Source organism: Triturus cristatus, chromosome 5_2, assembly GCF_964204655.1.
Source record: "Triturus cristatus chromosome 5_2, aTriCri1.1, whole genome shotgun sequence".
NCBI classification, from domain to species: Eukaryota; Metazoa; Chordata; class Amphibia; order Caudata; family Salamandridae; genus Triturus; species Triturus cristatus.
The window spans coordinates 62,962,410-62,979,828 of record NC_140588.1 but is presented as its reverse complement, the minus strand read 5'-3'; the positions used below and the strand labels follow the sequence as shown (position 1 = coordinate 62,979,828).

Sequence of the window (17,419 nt, the reverse complement as noted above, 5' to 3'; positions counted from 1 at the left end):
TGTTCGAAATTATACTTCATCACAGGGATTAATTTTCCAAATGCCAAGCCAGAAGTGCAAATGAGGCACACATTTTCTAAAAATTTAATATTTCTCAATGGTTCGAAGCACAAAAATTAATATGGTTACGGTGGTTATAATGACAGGATGGACAACATTCAAGCACATGTAAAACAAACGGCACATCATTATTTAACACCAGAGTTGTAACTGTCAATGGTGCAGCAATTGCAATGGCACTAGGACTCAAGGGTCTGAGGGCCCCAGTGCCCTCAATTGTGGTTGGTTTTTACTAACAAACTAGGGGGTGGATACCCATTTCAGTACTTGCATTAGGGCAGAGAGAAACTCTGCTAAGTCACTGCAAACAACTATTTAATAAAAAGAAAATAACGCTTTACTGATTTTATCATATCAGTGTCCCTTTCATTAGGTGATAGAACGTTTCAATGAGAAGGAAAACATATATCTTCGCCAACATCATTAACTTAGGTTTCTTCCTTGGAACAGTGTATAATTCGGCTCATCGGTCCTAGGTAACTTGTACTACTAATAAATGGGACCTCTTTCAGCGCATCTATTTTTCCAAGTCTTTCAAAAGATGCGCTAGGTGCAAACAGGGACAGTGCGCCGTATTGGAAAGAATGTGCTGCCCCCAGGGCATCCGTGAATTCATGCTGTCCTCGAGGCAGCACATTCAAGTGAAATACAGAGCAACTGTTTAAAAGCTGCTCCGCGTTTCAATGGGCAGACGGGGAGAGGTGTGGCGCAGCGGTCAGAGCGGCTGACTCCAGAGCACGGGGCTCACGGTTTGATCTGCAGGGGCAGTTCAGCTCAGCATCGTGTGACTGGGCAATCTCCCAGACAGCCCCCCAGCGCATAGATACCCTCAGGGGTGATACATTCGCGGTTTACAAAAGTGAAATTATTATTTCTTTTATTGAACCCGCCTGCACTTTCAAGAGAGAATAGATATCCTCTTGCAGGCGGGTGCTGTGACTGCACCCACCTGCAAGGGGATGTCTGTGGGGTCCACAGGGTCCCCTTTCTCCCCTCCAGAGGACTGCCTTAACGAGGTGCACTGAAAGTTCACCACCTTTTTGTTAAAGGCATGTTTACCCCTGTACCGTTTCCATAATATGGCACGGGCGCAGAGGCAAACTGATTCCCTCGTTTGCATGGGGCCACACACCCTGCAAATGAGGGAATGTCTACTTATGATGGCACTGGTGCAAGATGTGCACCACCGCTATCTGTATTACAGAAGGGGCCACAAAAGCATCTGCGGCATCTTCTGTAATACCAAAGTGCTCAGGGGTGCACAACGCAGGTGCATATTCCCTTTGCGATGTGGTCAGCTGGTCTGTGGTGACTTTGCTCCAGCATCTGCGAGGGATCTGTAGCGTGTGGTGGTGGGATGTAGTCTTCTTGAAGGTGAAGTGAATGCAGCTGTGGTCGGTCCAGTGTAGTCCGGAGGAGTGGCTGAAGGAGACGTGGTTGCTGGCGGAGAAGATGGGGTCGAGCGTGTGGCCCGCGAGGTGGGTGGGCGTGTCCACCAGTTGCTTGAGTCCGAGGTTGGCGAGGTTGTCGAGCAGGGTGGTGGTGTTGTTGTGGTTGTTTTTCTCCAGGTGGAAGTTCAGGTCCCCTAGGAGGATGTACTCTGGTGAGGTAGGGCGTGCGGGCTGATGAAGTCGGCGATGGTTTCGCTGAATTGTGTCCGTGGGCCTGGGGGTCTGTAGATGAGCGTTCCTCTGAGGGTGGTCTGGATCTGGAAGTGTAGGTGTTCGGCGGCGGTGAGAGTGTCTTCGGTGTTGGTCGTGATGCTGATGGTGTTCCTGTAGATGATGGCGATTCCTCCTCCAGTTTTGTTGACGCGGTCCTTCCGGGTGATCTTGTAGCCGTCCGGGATGGCTATGGCGATGTCGGGGGCCGAGGAGGCGTTCATCCAGGTTTCCGTGAGGAAGGCGACGTCTGGTGCTGTTGTATCAAGGAGTTCTCAGAGTTCTATGGCGTGTTTGTGGACGGAGCGGGTGTTGAGGAGGATGCACTTGAGGTGGTTGTTGTTATGGTTGCTGTGTTCGGTGGGCGGGGTGCAGGTTCGGAGGCAGGTGAATTTGCAGGCTTGGCAGGTGAAGGGTCCGTTGGTGCGCTTCGGGGTGGCTCGGCAGGTCGTCCGGTGTTGAGTGCGATGAGGGTGGCGGTGTCGTATCTCAGTCGGGTGCCCTGGCATCGGTTGGGGCCAGGGGTTCTGGCGCTGGGCGCGGTCCAGGCGCGGACGGGCTTGCCTTTGGCGAGCCAGCGGCACGGCCTCCATATGAGGGTCAGAGGGAGGGAGGAGCAGCTGGGAGCGGGGCGGCCAATGGGAGACGAGGGGGCGGGGCCGCAGGGACGCAGCGGCGGGAAACAAACGGCGGGGGAACAGAAAAGAAAAGGGGGCACAATGGGGGAGAGCGGAAACAGGGGTACAGAAGGCAAAACGATCAGGGGTACAAATGGGAACACTAAACAGAGGGGAAAAAAACAGGGGAAAAAGGCACAGACGATAAAAACGGGCACAAGTAAGCAGAGGCAAAGACAAGGTAGCGCAGTACTCAGCCGGGTAGCAGGCGGGCTGATGCGAGCGACAGTGGCAGCAGGACACGGTCACACAGGGGGCTGCGTGGCGGTGAGGGGAGCGACCTGCCTGGTGACAGGGTCAAAGGTCGCTCTCTCTACCGCTGCGCGGCCTCCATATGAGGGTCAGAGGGAGTGAGGAGCAGCTGGGAGGTGGGAGCGGGGCGGCCAATGGGAGACGAGGGGGCGGGGCCGCCTCGTCTCGGCCCCTGACCACTAAAATAGACTTGTATCTGGTCCCAGGCTCAAGCCAGGTCAGGATTCTTCAGTCTTAGCCTCCAAATGTAGCAAATACTCTCATTCAGCCTCTTCAGAGGTTTAGATTTCCATTTATGCAGAATAGGTTTCTTAATTACCATCCAACTCGTCGCTATTTGCTGCCTCCCTAGGTTTATGTCTAGATCTATATATGGCTTTTTTTTTTTTTAACATTTTTGGGGCGTGGTTAAAGAGAAAGCAGGCAGGTTTCTGGTGATCTGGCTACATTAAGGGTTAGTGACCTCTCATCCATAAGCATTTAAGCTGGGGCAACTTCACACCCTGTGGAAGAACCCAGAACGTCAAGGCATCGAGGGTAATAAAAAAATTCTACTAGTCATTATGTATGATCTATGCACAAAATTGAACTGTATTCATTTAAGCCAAGCATTTCTGAAAACTCCAGGACTAACACTTAATATTTTCTCCAGTCTCTGTCCTCAATTGATTTATCAATATTGTTCACTCATTTATCTTTCATGGTTTCAACTGAGCATTTTTATTGGGTGAGGAGCACTTGGTATAACACTGACAGAGCTCTCGTCCACTTTCCTAGGATGCATATCCGCTGTACTATTTTGTGTGTTGGAGGTTCCCCCTCTTCTCATGCACATGTATGTCTCGGTTTCTGCTTGAAATTTGTGTACGCAGGGCTGTCTTCGAGGGAGCTTGCAGTCTTGCAAGAGTTGTCAAAAATTCCAAGAGTCCCACCCTCAAAAGAACCCCACTGAGGCTACCCATATTTCTTTCCACAACTGAGGGTGTCTCACCCCTCCCTGGTGTGAGGTGCCGGTATTCCTAGAAGTGGGATTCCAGACACATAAGGCATTGTTGTGGGCATGTGTTGGAGACGAAATGCCCAGCAGTACTTAATCCTAATCTCTTGTGTCACTGTGTCCACACTGTCTAATCGTTCCCGCAGTTAAGGGGTAGAATGTTCATTCTCTTGTCAGCCATCTCCAGCTCTTCTAGTCATTCGGCCGCCCACTGCAGCCGAGTAGCCAGATCACATAGCTCATTATCTGGGACACCCAGTTCTCCCTCCTATAGGGGCAAAGGGAGTTGACTCAATGTTGCTCTGTACCTTCATGAGCCCCATATCAGGCCTTCAAGCACAGTGTCCAGTTATGGACATATCCCACAAGGTTCTCTATTGGAAGGTTGTAAAACAATACAGCATCACTGGGAGGAGGATCACCAACTGTGCTATTCTTCCTGCCACGGACAACAGCAGCGTTCTCCAGAAAGCCACACTGCCTCTGATGTCTGCCAGTGTCGCCCCGATGATGTACTCAAACATATCTCGGGTCAGAATGATAGATGTGCACCCCAGAAAACGGGAACTGATGGATTTCCATTTCAATCGTTACATGCACTGCTGTACCGTTCATGACTATGTGTTCTGGAAATACACTGGATTTTGTTCAGTTCTCTTAGAGCCTTGATACATCTCCAAAATCTTCAAATACCTTTATCATTGGTCAGTCTCGTCTTGTAAAGCATTAAAAAATGTCAACCTGCTCCAAATATAACTAAACAGGAGTTTCACTCTCGACACTAATCCCTTATTTCCCTCCGCCTGTCGATGTATATGTGCAAAGGGTTCCACAGCCATTAGGAAGAATAAGGGGGGACAATGGTAGCCCTGTTGCATCCCTTTCTCAATAGTGTGAGAAGCAGAAATAATATGGCCGTTCTAATCTTCGTCGTAGGCCCTGCAATTACCATGCAATGCTTCCACCACAATACTTTTACCACACATTGCCTTTACAACACAAAGCCTTTACCACATGCAAGCCTTTACAACACGTCTTTTACCACAAAGGTAAGTATAGTTTAGCTAAGTGTGTATATCTATCTATTTTAGGGTTTGGGGTGGGGAAGGGTATTTTTAGGGTTTAGAAGTGGGTAGGGGTATAGCCTGGTAAAGGTGTTTTTAGGATTTAGGAGTAGGTAGGGTTATAGGGTGACAAGGGTATTTTTAGGGTTGGGGGTAGGGGCATAGGTTGGTAAGGGTGTTTTTAGGATTTAGGGTGTAGGGCATAGGATGGAAAGCGTATTTTAGGGTTTAGGTGTGGCGTATAGGGTGGTAAGAGCAAATAAAAGGGGGGTCCCCCCAATTAAGAAACAGGTTAAGTTATTATTTTTTAATTTTTTTAAGTGTGTGTGTGGGGGGGGGGGGGGTTGTGGGGTTCCCACCACCCAAAAAATTCAAATTACATTATATAAATGTACTTACCTTGCATTGTAAAGGCATGCATGGTAAAGGCACATTCGTGGTATGCGGTTTAACATCATACAACCATTTACATTACACAGCTTAAGCACTGTAGGCCTTGCAAAAGGCCTACAATACAGAATCTCTGCAACAACATGGTAGGGAGGATCTCATTTGCTAGTAGATCCCTGCTAAGTTCTATCAGTACTGAATGGTGATCATAAAGAGGGATACAAAGAGAGTTGGTACACACTGGCGATAGGACAACAGGGATGGGCAAGGACACAATAGTTATCAAGAACAAAAGGGAGAGCTAGGGACAACAAGGAGGGGTTGTGTCCGTATCCCCTGAATTTAGATAAGCTTTGTCAAAGGAGGACACGCCCAGTGTAGTATGGTACGGTCAAATGAAGCAAATGTTTGGGAACCCACCAAGTGGGTTAAAAGACCCCTCACACACCAACCTGGTTGGTGTCATGCTTCATCATCGGGGCCCCAACCGGGCGGCCGAATGCCTCCCGGTTGTGCTGCGACGCCTGACTACAGCGGAGCTGGTGTAGTGCAAAAGTGTGATGTGGTGATAATTAAAAAATACCGCTGAGAGTCCTTACCATTGGAAGATTTATTATTGGCGGCTCAGGGTATTGGTTAAAAAGATATGTGGTGCAACTAAATGGAGAAATAATTATCTATTAGTTGGCTATGTGGTGGGTCTACATGTTTCAGATCTCTAATAAAAGTAATGAGGAGCTTTCATCAGGACCAGTGAGAAGTGAGTGGCAAAAGGTGAAGTGCCACGTGGTGAAAAAATTAAAAATCTGAGTTACCTACACACTCGCTAAGGTGTGTGGAACGCGGTGTCAACACATTAGCGGACACTGGGCGCAAACCTGTGGGAGAAAAAACAAGACAGCACACAATACACATTTAACATTGGTGCACTGGATGGCAGGCAACATACAAAAAGTTTTTATGTGCTGTGAAAGATCAAACCTGTCTTCAATGAGCGTACCGTGAGTGACATACTATGCAGAGGAGCGGAGGCAAGACCATTAGGAATGCTAGATAATGCGTAAAACGTTCTGTGGACTAGGGGTGCCAAATGGTAGATACCGCGGCACTATGTAGGGCTATATGTGAAAGTCACACGAACAGGCGCCAAGTGATTCTGCTGGCAATGATTGCGGAACCTCTGAATGAGGTATGTATACAGTGAGGGGCCCAGGGTGCGCTGGAAGTGAGGGGCTGAATGGAGCCTCCAAGCGCTGAACAAGAGTACTGGGCACAGGCTCAATGGAACAATGCGCAAAAGTAGCAAGGGGAAAGGATAATTACACTATGGCTGAGTGAAGGCGCTGTGCAGGAAACTGCACCAACGCGGTTACCCAAGGCACATAACGAAGACCGCTAACAAAAGGGCCAGAAATCAAAACCGTGAGGGTCTCCTCACAACGTACCCTAAGGAACCCACCCCTCCCCCCCTCACATGTGTCACCACGTACAACACAGTGTCCAACAAGGTTGCGCAGATCGTTAAAAAGAACTGGAAGATCCTCAACACAGGCCACCTAAATTGGGATCCTCCCCTTCTCTCTACAAAAAGGGCAAGATCCATAAAGGACACCATTGTGTCTACCAGACCAGTGGCCCCAACCAGACCTCCAAACACGGTACTCAATGCCTGGGGCCTCCCCGATATCAAGGGGCACGACCCCTGTGGCAACTGCAGTGTATGCCACATCACAGAGACAACCAAGCAGCTGAATTTGGAACCTGGGAAGACATGGGAGTTACGAAAACACACCAACTGCAACACAGAGAATGTTGTATACCGCATCACATGTCCGTGTAATCTGACCTACATTGGAATGACCACTCGCAAAGTCAAAACCCGTATCTGTGAACACCGCAGCACCATCCGCTGCAAGAAAAACACCACCAGAATGACAAACCACTTCCTGGAAAAAGGCCACACGACTAACGACATGAGATGGGTGATAATTGAAGCCTTAGACAACAACATTCCTAACATCCAGTCTCGCCTCCTAGAACAGGAACAAAGATGGATCTATCGTCTTTCGAGCCACATCACTGGCATGAACGATAACATCCCTTGGAACTGCCTCAGAAAGTCCTGACCACCTGGGACGTCGCCACCATGCCTTAATCCATAGGCTTCGCCACACTGTATTCCCATTCTGGCTCATCTGGCCATCTTAGACCCCCTATTTTAGCACTAACACCAGGCTCACTCTGCTCTGCTGTCTAGGGCTACATGCACCACCTCCCGCGCCCACTCCCAGGCACTGTACAGTTTTGCCTCTTCTCTGTTCCATCCTGGAACGCTCCCTTTGTGGGATTTCCCAGCCATACCTGGTCTCACTAACATGACCTGCGTCTCCTTAAAGTCACTCGCTAGACGCATGACATCCTCCATCACCCCTGGCAACCATCCGCGCATCGCGCTACTTCTATACGCATGCGCGCTTCACAAAGTAAAGCACTAGCATGCGATTCCTTCCGCGCATGCGCGCCATCACTACGCTGCTCTAACACGCATGCGCATTACATTCAGTAACGCCCGAGCCAGCCAGCACGAACGCACGTACTCAATGGCGCTCCTCCCTACTTAACCTCCTCCCTCCCCGGGGTCCGTTAGCATCCGGGACTTCGGGAGGCCACAGTAGGTGCAAGGCGATGGTAGCTTCACAACCAAGTAAGGTGTCTCGTATTTACTCTAGCAGGATACCGGCCCATTCCTGCCAGCCTCTCTCTCTAAACTTGTTGTTTCTTTACCTACAGTTCTGTTGTGAGAAGCGCCCCCCTCCCGCTTCCTGCACAGCGCCTTCACTCAGCCATAGTGTAATTATCCTTTCCCCTTGCTACTTTTGCGCATTGTTCCATTGAGCCTGTGCCCAGTACTCTTGTTCAGCGCTTGGAGGCTCCATTCAGCCCCTCACTTCCAGCGCACCCTGGGCCCCTCACTGTATACATACCTCATTCAGAGGTTCCGCAATCATTGCCAGCAGAATCACTTGGCGCCTGTTCGTGTGACTTTCACATATAGCCCTACATAGTGCCGCGGTATCTACCACTTGGCACCCCTAGTCCACAGAACGTTTTACGCATTATCTAGCATTCCTAATGGTCTTGCCTCCGCTCCTCTGCATAGCAGCATGATACACTTCATAGGTATGTATGTCACTCACGGTACGCTCATTGAAGACAGGTTTGATCTTTCACAGCACATAAAAACTTTTTGTATGTTGCCTGCCATCCAGTGCACCAATGTTAAATGTGTATTGTGTGCTGTCTTGTTTTTTCTCCCACAGGTTTGCGCCCAGTGTCCGCTAATGTGTTGACACCGCGTTCCACACACCTTAGCGAGTGTGTAGGTAACTCAGATTTTTAATTTTTTCACCACGTGGCACTTCACCTTTTGCCACTCACTTCTCACTGGTCCTGATGAAAGCTCCTCATTACTTTTATTAGAGAGCTGAAACATGTAGACCCACCACATAGCCAACTAATAGATAATTATTTCTCCATTTAGTTGCACCACATATCTTTTTAACCAATACCCTGAGCCGCCAATAATAAATCTTCCAATGGTAAGGACTCTCAGCGGTATTTTTTAATTATCACCACATCATACTTTTGCACTACACCAGCTCCGCTGTAGTCAGGCGTCGCAGCACAACCGGGAGGCATTCGGCCGCCCGGTTGGGGCCCCGATGATGAAGCATGACACCAACCAGGTTGGTGTGTGAGGGGTCTTTTAACCCACTTGGTGGGTTCCCAAACATTTGCTTCATTTGACCGTACCATACTACACTGGGCGTGTCAAGGACACAATAGGACACAAAAGGTTTCAGTGGGGTACTCAATCTATGACTTCTCTGACGCAAATGTCAGAAAAGAAAAATGCACCAATCTAACTTCCTGAAGTTGAAAACAGAGATGAGACCTGGATCATCTTTGGAAAGAGGGCTCCCAAAATGTAAAATCTCTGTGCATTTTCCATAGACAGGTTCTAGCACAAACTACTGAATGGAATTACACCAAATTTGGCAGGAAGCTAGATCTTGGTCTGCAGATTGTGCTTTTTGTGTTTTAGTGTAAATCCATTCAGTAGTTTTAAGAAATTACGAGTCAAAAATAATTGTACATTTTGAAGTTGGGCTTGCAAGAGTCCCACCGGCGAGAGCCAAAAATCAACAAGCATTGGCATAGCCAATAGGTCTCGCCTTTGGGACCTTATAAGTGTTTAGCCATGCAACAGTTGCATAACTAAATACTTATAAGGTCCCAAATGCGAGACCTATTGGCAATGCAAAGCGGCCGTGCTGCCGTGAAAGTGATCGCGATCAAGCATCAAAGCGCGAAAGTGAAAGTAATCGCGGTAAAAGCCGCGCGCGCCCGCGCACATGCACTGTAGCTCTAGGCTGGCCTGGTAGCACTTTTTGGAGCCCGCTCAATAAGTCTCGCCAGACCAGCGCACGCGCTGGGTCAGGCGAGACCTAAAAATGGAACCCTGTAATTGGTTGAGAGGCCTATTTTTCCCGTGAGTCTTCACATTCTCACGAGAGAATCCCACGAGTCTCGCACTCTGACTGGTTGGCTGTTGGAATATTACAAATCAAAAGGCCGCCATTACGTTTACTATGAAAAATTGGCGGTGTTGAGGAATTTAAGTTAAAATAAATTATATAAGGGGCAGCAGAAAGGCATGCTGTCCCCCTAGGTTAGAGAGGAGGTGTCCCAGTGATAACTACTGTGATAAAAATAAATGTATATTGCTTTTAACTAATTTTTACGATCTCGCAGGACTCTTGCGGGATAGATAACAGTAAAAAGAGGTAGATGAGTTCCGATTACACTTCATTAGTAGGTATGCATATTGTAGTCACTGTTTGCAAAAGATCAGTACTGTGATGAGTAGAAGTTAATTGCTATTTTCAGTAAAAGTTCAGATTCCGCGAGGACCTACGAGAGAAGTAAAAAAATAAAATAGAAAGAAAGAAACAAGCAAGCATTGGTTTCACCTATGTAATTATTAATAAAGCCATCAAATAATTAAACGCAAAGCAATTGTTATTGGGGGATAAAAGGTAGAAAGTTGAAATATTCATTCAGTAGCTTAAGTACAGTATGTGTAATCGGGAAATTGAGCTTAAATCCCTGCTTCCCCACTTAAGTAAACTGTAATTTTGAGCAAATTATTTTACTTCAATGCGCTTCATTATAATGAAGTATCAAATCAGTGAACACTGACGAAATTCTGTTCAGGATGAGTGCTATAGAAAAACACAAATGATTTATTAGACAATGTTGCCCTACCGACAACAGCCATTCTGGCTTTATATACAGTGCACATGACAAACTAAACACCTCTTGGTTCAAGGTAACTTCTCCATGCTCACAAATACCCGACTAGTTATCACACTCATTAATATCAGCATGCTTTAACTCTGTTATTATAATGAGTGAACTTCATAACCAAAAAGGTGACTTATGGTTTATTAATGAGATATTTTCCAATCTTATTGTTGTAGATGTTTGAATCCAAAGGATTTTAATTAGATGAAACAGCCTCCCCAAAGGTGAAGGCTAAGGGAACACTAAGGAACAAAAACAGAGGGGGTTGTAGCCGGAATGCTACATCCTAGAGTACACTGTATCAAATATACATGCCCCATGATGTAGCTTCCCAAGAGATGTGGATATACCCAAGACACGACACGGTAGACGCATGTCTCTGCTGCTAAGTACAAGGCGCTCTACATTAATTGGCTTAGTTCCGTCAACTAGAAAACAGAAGAACAATACAAAGTCCGATATACTTATTTAAGTGAACAATCTACAGGAGTAGTCCTATAACTATGTGGTAGTGCAAATCGCATTGACTAAAACAACATGCATGCGGACCGATAGTCCATAAAACACAGTGTGTATCTGGTTTGTTTGATCTGGGTCAACGCAGGCATAAAAAGCAGTATTAAATGTATGCAGCCTGAGCGTTTTCTCCCCACTACAGTGTTAGCTAGATTAAAAGTGCTAACACGAGGCAATAAACAAAAGTTAAATAAACGCATCACAAGGCAAATGTCTGAACAGGGGCCAGTTCATGCACAGGAGAACCGAACTCATAGCCACTCACCGTGTAACAATGCCCGCATTAGATGTATATAGCCCCACTTGAAGATTAGTTAAATTGTACATGCAAGCACGAGGCAATGGACAGAAGTTAAATAAACATAATGCAAAGTGACTATCTAAATGGAGGGCCGGTCGTGCAACAGTAGAACCGAATGAACAGCCTCTCATCATGAATCAATGCGTCCACTGTTTCGTGTAGTTAAAGAAATTTGAGCTCCCTCTGCGCGCTGTAACCAGCAATTACAAAACCTCTCAAGGAGATGCCGGCCTCAGCGGTTTTAAAGGTGCCTCCCTCCCCACGGCAGGTTACGTTACTTCCTGTTGGGCAGACAAGCACTCCAGCTGGTATATTACAAAACCCTTCAAAGCATGGCGGTCATATTGGAAGAGGCAAATCGGAATAATTTCCTCTATTAATTACACGAATGCCGGCACAACTGATAATCACAAAGCATGTATGCCTCACACAGAGGTATTATTCATTGTAATAAAAAAAACAGCTGTCCCCTGGCAGGCGATAAGCTGCTGCTGCACAAAGGTCCCCACCGCCAATGGTCAGTCATGTGACCCTTTACACAGCCGACAAGCACGCTTTAAATGCACAGGGAGATTAATTAAAGGAAGGAAGAGAAAGATAAAAAATGAAAACAAGCATGTTTGAAATGCGCGCAGCCAGGGTGGGAGTATGTAAACAAGCCCAGCACAAGCGCTCTGGAAACAAAAGCTTACAAAAAGGCGCACAAAGTGGATGAAAACAGTACTTGGGTCTCTGGAGACTGATGAGAGCAAACACATGGAGGAACAATATGAAATAGTAAGCTACAGCCAATAGAAATGAAGGAAAAGTAAGTGGCAAGCACAGTAACCAATGAAAAGCAAGGGGGCGGAATGCAAGCCCATTTTAAAATTTATATTGAAAACAATACATTTCACAAGCACAGCACACGGTGTGCAGGCTATTTTTTAGGTCATGCCAAGGCTCAACTAATAGTTAACATTTTTATTACATGGTTGAAGATATGCTGTGATGGGATTGGGTGCAGAATCAGACATCGTTCACATTGTTCTTGGTGATTTGGAGAAGGAAGCCTGTTTGAGTTGCTGAACAGAAGAGACTGACAGACTGGTGTATTCAGCTGCATATAAGAAACTGCTCTAAGTTTTGGTAATTAAAAAGATACTTTATGAACTTTGTTGAGAAGTGTCAGTAAGTGCACTAATGTTGATTAACTTAGTCTATACAAGGTTTAGTGCATGAAAAGCCATTTGTAGAGGTTTTTAATATAGGTTTTGAGAGGTAGAGTTTAGAATGTAGAGAGATCACCAAGTATTGGACATTGTGTTAAAGGAAATGTTCAATCTGTGTGTAGTTGTAAGAAAAAAGAGGCAGTGTTTCTAAATGTATAAAGCAAAGTATCTGCAATCTGAACCTTACTGTACGCATATTTTATCCCCATGAGATGTTTGAGTGGAGATATTTCTATTTCTACAGTAAAACACTGTGCTCACTGTTAAGAACGGTGTGTCTAGAGCAGAGGTATTCAATCTGTGGTGCGCGACCCCCAGGGGAACCCTGGAAACATGGGAAGGGGGTCGCGCTCTTCATTTGCTAAAGAAAACGGCCCAGGCGGTTGATTCCGGTAGTTAACATGTTTTCCCTGGAGTGTTATTCAGGGACTCTCCTCTGCTGGGAAATCGAATCAAGACAGACTGCCAAACACACCTTTCTACGAGTGTATTGCTGGCCTGAAAGAAATGCAAATGTGCACAACCAGTTAATCTGCAAATGTAAAGGATTTGCAGATTAACTCGTTGTGCACATTTGCATTTCTTTCAGGCTAGCAGCACACTGGCAAAAAGGTGTGTTTAGTTGTCTGCCTAACTTTGATTTCTCTGGACAGGAGAGTTCTGCTACAGTTAATTGATCAAATCGCTTTTTTGAGTGGTAGTGCACAGAGTTTACTGAGCTGTGAAGTGCTTGCTTTTAATAGTTATTGTATTTACATAGTGCTTACTATCCCTGAGAATGTGTTGAAGGGACAGTTATGTAAAAAAAACTGCATTACATAGGGTCTGGTTATTACTAAAATCTATGGGTCTTATTTCCAATGAAATGGTGTAGGGCAGCTCTGCAAGTATTTTTCCTGCACTGCCCTATGCCAATTCAAAAGCACAGGAAGGGACTGTATTTATAAGATACAGTGCACTCCTGTCCTTTCTGCCGGCGCACAATTTGGTGCCTAGTGCCAATGCAGGCACCCTGCAAGGGTGTTTACATTGAGGGCAGGATTGGTTTTGTACAAGGCACGTCTTCCTGCGTAATAGAAAGAGGAAACAATTGAAGAGAAATAAAGATATTTCTCCTTGCTACGCATCCCCTGGGCAGGTGCAGTTTTGACCCATCCTCAGGTTTACAGATCCTTGTTAAATTTGGGAATGTGACACAACCCATTGGTAAACACACTGCAACACCCATGGAATGGCCCCCCCCACGCAATGTAAGACAGCGCACCAACTTGCGCTGCGTTGCCTTACACCATATCTAGGATACCATGAAAAGCCACCCAAAGGGACCTTGCGTGACCTCGTAGATATGGGGCTGCTCTCTGCGCAACCAGAGCGTCATAAAAAATTATGCACCGGCATCACAAGGGGCTTCTAAATAAGCCCCTATATTTTGGAAGCAACCAATATATATTTGGATGCAGCATTTTATCGTAGAACATTTTGCGCATTTTGTAGAGGTCTGTTTTATACTGTGTGTAATGCAAGTATAAAATAGCGACAAATATTCACAGTGCTTTCTGTCGCAGGCTGTGACCTCATAGCTCTAAAAATACACAAGTCGCTATTCTCAACTGCACCAACCATGATTTAATTCTGTGGTGCTCTACTTTCACACAAACTTTTGCAATGCATTAACTTATAGAGGTTTCCTAATTTATTATATTGCATTTCCCACTGAGTAACAACTTTTTCAAATGTATTTATTATTCACTGAAGCTGCCTGTTATTTTTTATGTAGCTACCTGACGGTGAAAGACCTAAAAAACATATGTATGTTTTAATTATGATGAATTTTGTTCAGCTATCTCCAGTTACATGCAGCTGCAAATGCCAAGCTGTCAGCATCCCATGAAATATAGCATGGTTTTCCTCTAATGCCGTGCAATAAAGTTGCAGCCCATGCATTACAGCTATTATACCAAGGGCCACTGGAATTATGTGATTGTGCGGCCATAGCAAGTTTAGCATAATTATACATTTGCCACATAATCCATCATCTGCCGCATAATCTGCTAATTTTAACCCCTTCGATGCTGCGCAGATTCCGCCGCTGTGCTGACGGAATCTTGCGCGGGCGTGGTCATGACGGAATGGTTCCGTCATGAGCACAGCTCAACCGTGGGTCATGACGGAACCATTCCGTCATGAGCACCGAAGGGGTTAACACAAAAAAATGTATTTACTCAAAAGATTAAAAAGTTACTAAAAAGCAGCAACAGGTGTTGCCGCTCTATAGAAGGTTCTTTGGAAAGCTGCTCTGGTCACATTTTTGTAGCTTATTGCTATATTTTGGTGTTAAACTGGTACTAATGAGGTGCAACCACAGATTGACCGTTTCTCTGGAGAACATTTATGGTTGTCAATAAGGACTACCAGGTTCTAGAATTGTTTTTTTGGGAGGGGGTCCTTACGCCTAATACATTTTGATGGGGGGTCTTGGCATCAAAAAGTTTGAAGACCACTGGTCTAGAGGAATGTGTTACTTTATAAACTACCACGGAACCAAGTTTGTTGGCATGTTATAATGCAATTGTGAAAAAAATGCAGTGATTGAGGGTGTTTAATTCTTTAAGAGAAAGTAATAAGAAGATACTGGTGCAGTACATATAACTATGTGATTGTGGGTGAAAATTTTAAAAATAACTTCAGAGTATACAGTGACGGATCACTGTTGAACACGTTACTTACCTTCGGTAACAATGTATCTGTAAGAGACATATGTTGGTTATAGACTCCTTACCATAGAATTCCCCCAGGGGTCAGACTGGATCTGGAGATTTTTCTTTTAGCAGTACCTCTGCACGTCAATAGGTGGCGTTGGTCGACAGTTCTGAGACGACTTTCCACGCCAGAAGCGCAGAGCCATGGAAGACACTGCCCACTGGTGCGCCACAACTAGGGCCCTGTAAGGGAGTCCTTTATCCCTAGAAATTAGTTCGCAGAGCGGGAAGGATGAGTGGGGCGGTAAGAAATCTATAACTAACATATGTCTCCTACAGATACATTGTTACCGAAGGTAAGTTAACTTGTTCATCTGAAAGAGACTGTTAGTTATAGATTCCTTACCTTAGAATAGATATCCTAGCCATAACATCCCCGGAGGAGGGACTGCGAGTCCAGTTCACACCAGACAGTCCTGGAGGACTGAATGGGCAAACTAGCCGTTCCTCCGGACTTGACTGTCCAGGCAGTAATGTCTGGTAAACGTGTGCATACATGCACATGTTGCCGCCTGGCAGATATCAAGGAGTGGGACTCCGCGTGCCAATGCAGTGGTTGCTACCGTAGCCCTAGTGGAGTGAGCCCGTAGCCCCACAGGAGGATCGTTTTTAGCTAGAGCAGATCAGATTTTTATGCAAAGGACAACCCATCACAAGATGGTACGCTTCTATACCGCCTTGCCTTCTTAGCACCCACATATCCAACAAAGAGTTGATCATCCACCCGTAAATCTTTCGTGCGGTCAAGGTAAAATGACAGCGCACGTTTAGGGCCCAGATGGTGGAGCCTTTCCTCCTTCCTAGAAGAGTGCAGAGGTGGGAAGAAAGTAGGCAAGGTGATGGATTGACCTATATGAAAAGGGGAAACCACTTTGGCAGAAAGGAAGGCCTTGCCCGAAGCACCACTTTGTCCGGATATACAGAGAAGAAAGGGGGCTATAAAGACAGAGCTTAAAGCTCACTCACTCTACGAGCAGAGGTGAAGGCAACAAGAAAGGCAGTGTTTAGTGTAAGGAGTCTGAGAGGACAGTTATGAAGAGGCTCGAAGGGAGCATACACAAGAAATGTAAGAACAAGATTCAAGTCCCACTGGGACATCACGAAAGGAGTTGGAGGAAATAGATGAGTATTGCCCCTAAAGAATCTATTAACAAAAGGAGACTCGAATAAGGATGGCTGATCAGGCAACCTAAGGAAGGGAGCGATAGCTGCAAGATAACCTTACTAAGTGCCCAGGGCAGAGCCCTGCTCGGCTAACAAAAGTATGTGCAGAAGAACCTCAGAAAGAGGGGCAGAAAGGGGATCCACAGCCTTTGCTGTGCACCATGCCACAAACTTGTTCCATCTACAGGGGTATACAGATTTCGTGGAGGGACGCCTGGCTGCCAAGATTACATTACAGACTGCGGCCGGAAGGTCAACAGCTGTCAACGGGCACCGCTCAATCTCTATGCAAGGTAGTGGAGGCTGGACAGGTTCAAGTGAAGAACCGCCCCCTGCTGCTGCGACAGACGATCGGAGGATTGATTGACATGCTCAGAAGCTCGTGGTACCAGACTCTCCGTGCCCAGTCCATAGCCACAAGGATAACTTGGGCCCAGTGACGCTTGATCTTCTTCAGCACTCGGGGCAGAAGTGGTACTGGCGGAAAGGCGTACAGGAGGCCTAAGCACCACTCATGACGAAAAGCGTCACCAAGCGAGTGCCGCCTAGGAAACTCCAACGTGCAATAATGCAGACATTGTGAGTTCTCTTTGGTGGCGGACAGATCTAATCAACGCTCTTCCCACTGCTGGAAGAGACTTTGCACCACCTCCAGATGGAGACGCCATTCGTGATTGACCAGGCAAAGACAGCTGAGTTACTACGCTCTGGCGTTCAGAGAACCCGCCAGATGTTGAACCACCAGGCTTATGCCCTGGTGTTCCAGCCACGTCCAGAGACAAAAAGCCTCCTGACAAAGGGTTCACCACCCCTCCCCGCCTTATTTGTTGCAGTACCACATGGTGATGGTGTTATCCATTAACGCTTGCACCACCTTCTCTTTGGGAGAGGGAAGGAATGCCTTCAGACGAATAGGCCAGAGCTCCAGCAGGTTGATATGGGGTCCAGACTCCGCCGGAGACCAGACGCCTCTGATCTCCACCTCTCCCAGATTGCCGGC

At 46.4% G+C, this 17,419-nt stretch overlaps 1 protein-coding gene across 1 annotated transcript in view; it reads right to left on the bottom strand.

The window, feature by feature from the left end:
* The window catches only part of GALNT1 (polypeptide N-acetylgalactosaminyltransferase 1), a 525,156-nt gene that overhangs the window by 85,699 nt on the left and 422,038 nt on the right, over positions 1-17,419 (bottom strand). The window lies entirely within an intron of this gene.